Consider the following 8,038-nt stretch of genomic DNA (forward strand, 5'->3'; position numbering starts at 1 on the left):
TTCTTGAGTCACAATAGTTATTAGCATAAAGGTAATTCTCTTAAAATCCATCAGATACTTGTGGAAGTCTCTAAATAAAATTAACATCTGAAAATAAGGAATTCTTTACAGTATATTGTGTTTCTGAGTGGAAACTTTAAGTCTGGTTAAGGTCAGCTTTACTTAGTTTCAAAGCTACTGTGGGAAGGCCCCCTTTTCCAGAAATGGAGGGAGACAAAAGAAGTTGCTTTCTGTGGATAAAACTCTCTAACAGTAATAAAGACCTCACTGGAGCAGAAAGATGCAACTCATTCTTCCCTGTGCCTGTTGGACTGAGTTGGTTTTCTCTAGCATTTGTGAGGTCTGTGAGAAATGTTTGGATAAGATCTTTTGGTGCTGTTCCCAGAACATAGTTCATGTGATATCAAAGAATCCTGATGTTTTGCCAGGGAACTTTTTGTCATTGGGAATTTGGAGGCTGGGTTTGTAAAGGATTGGATGAGCTGCAATACAAAGGCAGCTCCTGAGCAACCTACTCTGGCAGGCCATCTTCTGTCAAAGGCCACCAGGGACCTGTACCAGCAGACTCCACCCAAAAGAAGAATGGAGCAAAGGAGAGACAGGTGACAACTTTAACTTCTGTAGCACTGCAGAGCTGAAGCTGAAACATCAGTTGTCCAGGTCATGGATTTGCACTGAAATATGAATTACTGGAATAACTAAAGGAGATCACTGTAACCTTCCTTAAAGCCAGAGTGTCCTTGTCTTGAAGCAGGGAGATCAGAGATGAAGACCAGACTGATGTGCAATTATTATATTCCTTCAACTGCAAGAATTGGTGACCCTAGCTGTCTGAGAAGTGGGAAGGAGAGGTTGTGACTGTCCTCACTTAAATACTGTTTCAGTAGCATTACCATCTCTCTGCACATCAGTCTAAAGCAGTGGTTCCCAATGTTTTTTTCCACCTGTCACCCCTAAGTTCTGTTCACTGACAGGACAGTCCTGGGTGAATGGAAGGTAGGCATACAGACAATTTTCCTCACTACTTCCATTCACCTCCTGAAGTCTGGAGTTGCAGACAGCATGTTTTGACTTCTGAGTAAATGCAAGGAATTTATTCTACCACTACTGTTCACAGTAGTTACTTAAGGTGCAGTCTGTCACCACCTGCTTACAATATACAAAAGATGAGAAAGAACCAGGTTTTCCAGAACCCTTAAATTTGTAGTGATTACCTATTAGGTATATTGTGCATCTTTTGTGCTTAGTGAAGATGAAAAGTTGAGAATCCTAACATATCAAGTTTATATAGCTTCAGCTCACAAAATATTATTCTGCTTACTAATGCATATGTTACGTAAGAATTGTTAGAAATCTGAGAAGCTATTTTGTCCAACTTTGGTTTCTCTCCATAGTTTCCGTTATGATCTGGTATGAGGAAGGTCTCAAACAGGTAAGTGTTCCGTGGTCATGACCATAATTAAGTCCACCTTTTGATTTCTTAACTTACACTGATGATTAAATTTCTAATCAGGAAATCTATGATTTTTCTTCCTAAAAATCAAGTTTTAAATTGTAATAAGAATTTTACAGTTTCGTTGTGTTTTAACCAGAATTTCTTTTTTTTCCCCACAACTTTACAACATTCATTAATAATCTTTGGTATTTACTGTCACCTGCATTTATGAAGTATAAGTGGGGCCCTGTGTTTGGCCTTACTGTGAACAGTTTCCCATCTGACATACTGTAGATAGTCTCAGCCCTGTGTTCATTTGAGATGACTTACTTTGATTTTTCTTAGTCATCACTGCATTGGGTCAACAGATAGATCAGCTGGAGAAGTTATGACAAGTGCATATGTGTACATATACAATAATTTATATAACCATATGAGGAGACTTATGCCTAGAGGTCCATTTGATTTTATGTTTCATTGACCACCACCAATGCCACTTAACTACTTACGTAAATAAACATGCAAAGACTGAGAGAAGGGTACATCTTTTTAATTAGATATAGATGAGATAAAAAGTGCTGACATAAATCTGTAGAAAAGTTATTGAGCTCGTGACTTGTGACATGATCTGCTGCTCCTTAGGTCACAGTGGGTTCATACCACGTGCACCATTTCTCTGAGTTGTTTGCAAGCCTTGTGCCAACTCCTTCTTCTTGAAACCAACACATCTATCCTCTTTCTATACATAACTGCCTTGACCTACAATAGATCCTATCTGGTGCTTCCCAGATACACTGAAGAAGAGAAAATTGACTGTGTCATACCATGGAACTTAGAAACTGGAATGCAACTTACTTTTTGTAGGTTTAAAGGGTCTTTTCATGTTGAAAACAATTTCTAGATGTGGTATTTATAAAAATAACCAAAAGTTTGGATAGTGAATATTTGCAGGAAACTACTCAGAAATGATCAGCACAGCAAGGATTACTTACTGAATATGTTCTCTAGATGCTAAAAATTCATGTACTCATTTTGCCAGTCCCTTCCACCAAAAATTAACAATTAACAAAGAAAATAATGTGAAGTATTATTCCAGTGTTTCTTGAATAGGTAGAAACCAAAGCATATATCCAGGGTTGCTGCTTAAGATACCTGAACATCTATCACATTTTCTATGAGTGTGAAAAATATAATTATTTTGTTATTAATTTATTAATTACTTGCAGCAAGGAGAAAGCAGAGCTGAAAATCCTTTTAGGAGATGATTTATTTCAATGGTACTGAAATTTATTATTATTGGGCCTGTCTTTCTACTGTAATAGGATAGGCCCTTCATATATACAAACATCCCTATTTTCAGTCCAGCAAATAGGTGGTACTTCTGTATAACACGTAGAATGTTGCTCCTGGGTAGTTGTGTTCTGAAGCTGCTGCCTGAATTGACAGGTATCATTACAAGCTTCCTCTGCCTGATCCAAGTCTTGATGCCCCTGGGAAGTTGCACCATTCCTCACATCCTATGCCTTTCAATGTTCTTCACTTGTGGATCTGGATTTCACTAGGAAGAGAAAGGTCAGCCTTCCCCATGCACTTTGTGCCACTGGGGTAGCAATAACTTCAACACAGTTCAGCTCACTCTTACCAGGGGAGTGCAATGAACATGCAACAAGTGCCCCCCCAGGTGGCCACTGGAGATGCTCCAAATGTGCCCCTAGGCAGGGCAAATCTGATGGCTCTGCACCCCTCCTGTCCTAAGAGCAAATACAACATTCTTCAAATGATTTTCAGAGAGAAATTTTAGGGGAATAGATAGGAAGGAGAAATATAAGACTAAATTCTCCTGGAGCTTTGCCTGGGCCTCCAAGGGTATGTCAGTGTCTTCCCACAGCTCAAGAACTCCTGATCCAATCCATTTCCCCTTGCCCAAAGGCAGGATCAGTTACAATTAAACTAATACCAACGTGATTGTATAGCCTGTCTTGTAGCATCTTTGTCACTGGAGATCTTTACTTTCCAAAGTGATATATTCCCATGTTTCACTGTCACTATGGTTGGACAGCTCATTTTTTTTGTTTTATTTTCTCCCTAGTGTCTTATTTAAACTTCCAATGCTCCATCCAAAGGACATTAGTATTGTCCTTTTGATTTACACAGATGTCCCTTTGCTTTTGGAAGCAAACTTTCACATCACTGGGGATTAGTGACTTCAGTCCTCTTCTTTCTAGGCTCTGTTCTATCATTAGAAGCCATTATCTTCTACACCTCTTCTCTATGTTGTTGCTTATTTGAACTCCCTTCACGTTTAAGAGTGGTTTCCTAAACTGAATAGCATGTAATTACTCAACAAATCTTAAAACAGAATTCCTATTTATTCATCTCACAAGATTTGGTTGGGTTTTTTTCTCAATAGTGCAAAATTAGTGACATATTGATCTTACTCTCTTCAAATCCTAGGGGTTTTTGTCATTGATTATTGTACTATATTAAATAATCATTAAAGGTGCTATTCCTTAAGACTAATATCAAATTAATATTAGATGTGTTTATCTGACAGGCACTTAAAATTACTATTTTTCTAAATTTTAGGTTTAAAAATTATTGAAAAATGAGCCAGATTTGTACTGCTAACAATTACATACGGTGGCAGAAGAATTGGGTTTGGAGTCATGATGGAAAATGAGTAAACTCCCAAATGTGTTCCTCTTTTGTTATTACATGAATGGCACAATCAACAATTATCAAGTCCTTCTACCAAATCTCTTGCTCAGAAAGGAAAAATGAGGAAGCTGGCTAATGCTGATAAGGTAACTTCATGAAATGCAAAGAATAAGTTAATGGATTTTGTGCTTCTGCTGATAAGTCAAGGATTTAAAATGTTTGTAAAAATTACTTTATCTTTTTAAACAAAATGACTTTCACATCATTTTATTCCACTCATTTGCGACTTTTCACTGTGGTTGGTCATCCTGCCAGGTTTTTTACCACTTAAAGGAATGACACAAATATATTAGTTTCTGCTTATATGTTCTGGAAATAAGCAGGAATGTTGAGCACTCATTAATAGAATGGCATGATTTGTTTGAAATTAGGCTTTGTCATGTGTCATCTTTAGTAAACAGTGCTCTCTTTACATGGGACTCAGGTTTTAAGTATGACTATTTGTGAATATGCCCCCACTTTTCCCAGCTAAAGTAGATGATGATCATTCCACTCTGGAGTAAAAAAATCTAATCACAGGGACACACCCACTGGGAGACCTGGGCTGAAGAAGGTAGAAGCATCAAACAAAATAAAGGGATCTAGTGAAAAATAAGACTTAGAAGAAATTTAGTATTTTTAAGGCATGAAGAGTAAGTAATGAGAGACAACTGAGAGAAGTTATGCGTGCCATTTATTTAGAGCTATTGGAAGTCCAGTCAGCTGTTTCATGATCTTTCCAAGCCTAACAGCTCAAGTGGTGATCTCTAATGGGCTTTATTTAAGATTTAAGATTTAAAAAGAGAACTGCTTGAAATGGTACACTGATATAAAACTACGACAAAGCTATTATACAATCTGGTTTAATGGAGCTGTTTATAGCAGCAGCACCTTCAACTGAAACTCATAACACTCCATTAAACATCTGCCTACATGGTTCAAAAGCATAGCAGAAATAGCAATACCATAATTATTGGTTCAGTTATTTCCCATGGAGTGATCCAGATACCTAATGAGATCTATCAGCATGTTTTAGAGCCTTGAGTTAGATGACTTCAACTCAGATATCTTACTTAGTTGCTTTCAGTTGATGCAATTTAAGCCTTCAGTAGGAACTTGGCCATTTTGCTGAAAACACAAGCAGTATCTTAGAGAAACGAGCTTACTGCCCTCTCATTACTAAGTGCTCTCATGCCTGGCTTTGGTTCAGGAGCTTGTACCCAGTGCCTCTCCTAATTTTTGCTATTCAAGGCAAAAATAAACAGTTTCAACATCATTATGTGCTCATGGTTTTTAAATTTAATAGAACCAATCTTTAAACAGAGACAGAACCTGCTATGTGCAGATTCCATATTTTGCCAAGGCCTCAATTTAAAATTGCACCTCAGTCTTACCAGTTATTCAGGCTGTTGAATAGGAGATGAAGCACCTGATAAAGAGCAAATCTGCACAAAACCTTTGGAGAAATGGGCAAAGTGGAAAGGCACAAGCTGTTAGGAAAGAACATCAGTTTATATCAGTGGGAAAAAACAGTGTTTGAAAGTACAGTCAGCCTAAGTAACTTAGCTTCGGCTATAAAGAATTGAATGGAAGTATAACATTTTTATATTCATCAGGTAATTCCATTTAAAAGCTGTGCCTAACTTAGTAAGAAGGAAAACTAGGTCTATAATCTGGGCCCATTTTATGTGTCTCTATATGCAGATTTACATTGACCATAAAGCTCAAGAAGGAGCCTCATCAAATGATCTGTTGGTCTGGCAAGCAGATAACATGACCTTAACGTATCAACAACTTTTTCCTACTGGGTTTTTTTGAACAAACTTTTGTCTAGAAGCAAAAGCTATTCCAAAATAGGAGATATATATTTTTTTTAATCCTTCATTCAGCAACAGAAGAGAGACAGGAGTGTTTTTGGTTACTGTCAGGACATTCCTCCTCTGCGGAATCTGCATGATTTGAATTAGTAAAAGAAGTTTTAAATTTATTTTCAGTTAATTTAATTCTTATAAGTTTTAACAGCCTTTTACAGCTAACAGTTACTGAAGCTGCAGTTCAGTTACTCTGGTGCACTCCACAAACCTTTCAAACCTGTGGATGCTTTCTTCTCTTCTGTTGTACCCCATACCAGCAAGTATGGAATAACAAGTCATTAAATACAAGACAGAGAGGTGTGAGCAAAAAAAATTTTATTAAGTATGAGACTTATGTCTGACCTGCTTCCCCCAAACCAATTTTGTCTCCGTGGCAACAGCCACAAGCGTGTGACAAAACATTACGGATTTCTCTAAAGAAAACTTTAAATACTTAAAATGTCACTTACCAAGAAAGCATCATCTTTTATCCTTAAGCAGGTTTCAAAAGTGCAGAGCACGTTTACAGGAAGGCAAGCCTTGTGGCTGTAAAGCTTCATTAGCTTTACAGTGCATTAAGTACCCTCCCCACAGCAAGCAGGACCATATGTTGCACAGGTGTAAGAACGGACACAGACTCTGTTAACTTACCTTGTCTGCAAGTGCTTTGGGAACAGGGAAGTATGTCTTCTGAAGTCGAGTTTAGAATAGCTCTGGTATGATAATCACAAATTTTATTGCATGTTCTTTACATAAAGTCATCCTGAAGTACCTTTGCAGCTTACTACAAATATTTTAATAGTGTAAGAGGGGACAGACTCAAAATTATTCTTACCTTCTATTGCTAAATAAAATGTAGTCATAATGTAGATGAATTTGCCATGCTGGTGCATATTATCATTAGATTGCAGAGTATTGCACTGAAAATCATAGCCAAAGTATGTATCCTTATTTAGAAAATGCTCAGAGGTCTGTTTGTGTATGACTTCAACTATTATTGAACATTTCCAAGTTTTATGAAATTAATATGAAGAGTTCTTTACCAATGCAGAAATTCTGTGATCCAACTGATACTCAGAAATGCAAATCATTTACTACTTTTTAAACTTCTTTAAAGCTCTCCCAAAAGCCATGTAATAGTGAGATTATCTTGTATCCCATGTCCCAGGTCTACTGATTAACTTACACAACTCATTGGCTTCAACTGACCATTGTTTGTTTTTTCAATATTATGCCTTTGGGGAAAAAAACATGTTTAGTTTTTTTCTTACAGACTTTACTATCTATTTGCATTTGAGTATGTTTTCGTTATCTGTTCACAGGATAAAAGCTTGGGATCCATTTGAACACCAGCATACAATTATTCCAGGTTATGAAGGAGGATCACATTATACTGTGATCATCAAACTCCAGCTGCTGGAGGAAAGGATAAAAGCAGTCCTACTTGCAGGTCTATAAAACTGACTATTATACTAGTACTGCTTCTATTTCTCATCTTTCTCCAGTAATAGATGGCATGTTAGCATTAAACATTTACAAGGCAAAATTTCTAAGTAGGCAATAAGGTAGGAATGTAATGGGCTGCAACTTTAGTACAGTTTTTATATTATCTTGATTTTGAAAAATGATGGGTACTTTCCGCTTTTAAATAGAATATTGAGGGCTTTAATTTTACTATCTGATAAGGTCAAAAGGAGCCTTGGAATAATTGTGTGTCTGCCCAGCAGCAGCTGACAGACTGGGGAGCATGCAGCCTCTCCTGCCCCACCCCACCTTGTCCCTGCACTGGGGAGCAGAATTGATGATCCTGGTTACCAATCCCTTCCTGCCTCAGCCACCAGGCTATCCAGGCTATTTATGGCTCCAATAAAGTATTCCTCAGACAATTAAAGGCATTCTTCAAGGCCTGAAAAGCACATTGTCCAGAGAGGACAAGGTTGAAAATAGTAAAAGAACAAGAAAACAGAACTAAGTAAATAACAGTACCAGATAATCTTCATGCAAATAGCAGAAAATTGGGAAGTTTTGTTGTTGCTTAACACAGGTCCCTTTA

General features: G+C 37.3%; 1 long non-coding RNA gene across 1 annotated transcript; it reads left to right on the forward strand.

The window, feature by feature from the left end:
- The first annotated feature begins 334 nt into the window (after positions 1-334).
- Positions 335-4,233, forward strand: LOC116786105. The gene is made up of 3 exons (XR_004356819.1): positions 335-602; positions 1,395-1,432; positions 4,022-4,233. It is a non-coding gene; the product is annotated as an uncharacterized LOC116786105 (long non-coding RNA).
- The last annotated feature ends 3,805 nt before the right edge of the window (positions 4,234-8,038 follow it).

Source organism: Chiroxiphia lanceolata, chromosome 4 (genome assembly GCF_009829145.1).
Source record: "Chiroxiphia lanceolata isolate bChiLan1 chromosome 4, bChiLan1.pri, whole genome shotgun sequence".
Classification (NCBI taxonomy): domain Eukaryota; kingdom Metazoa; phylum Chordata; class Aves; order Passeriformes; family Pipridae; genus Chiroxiphia; species Chiroxiphia lanceolata.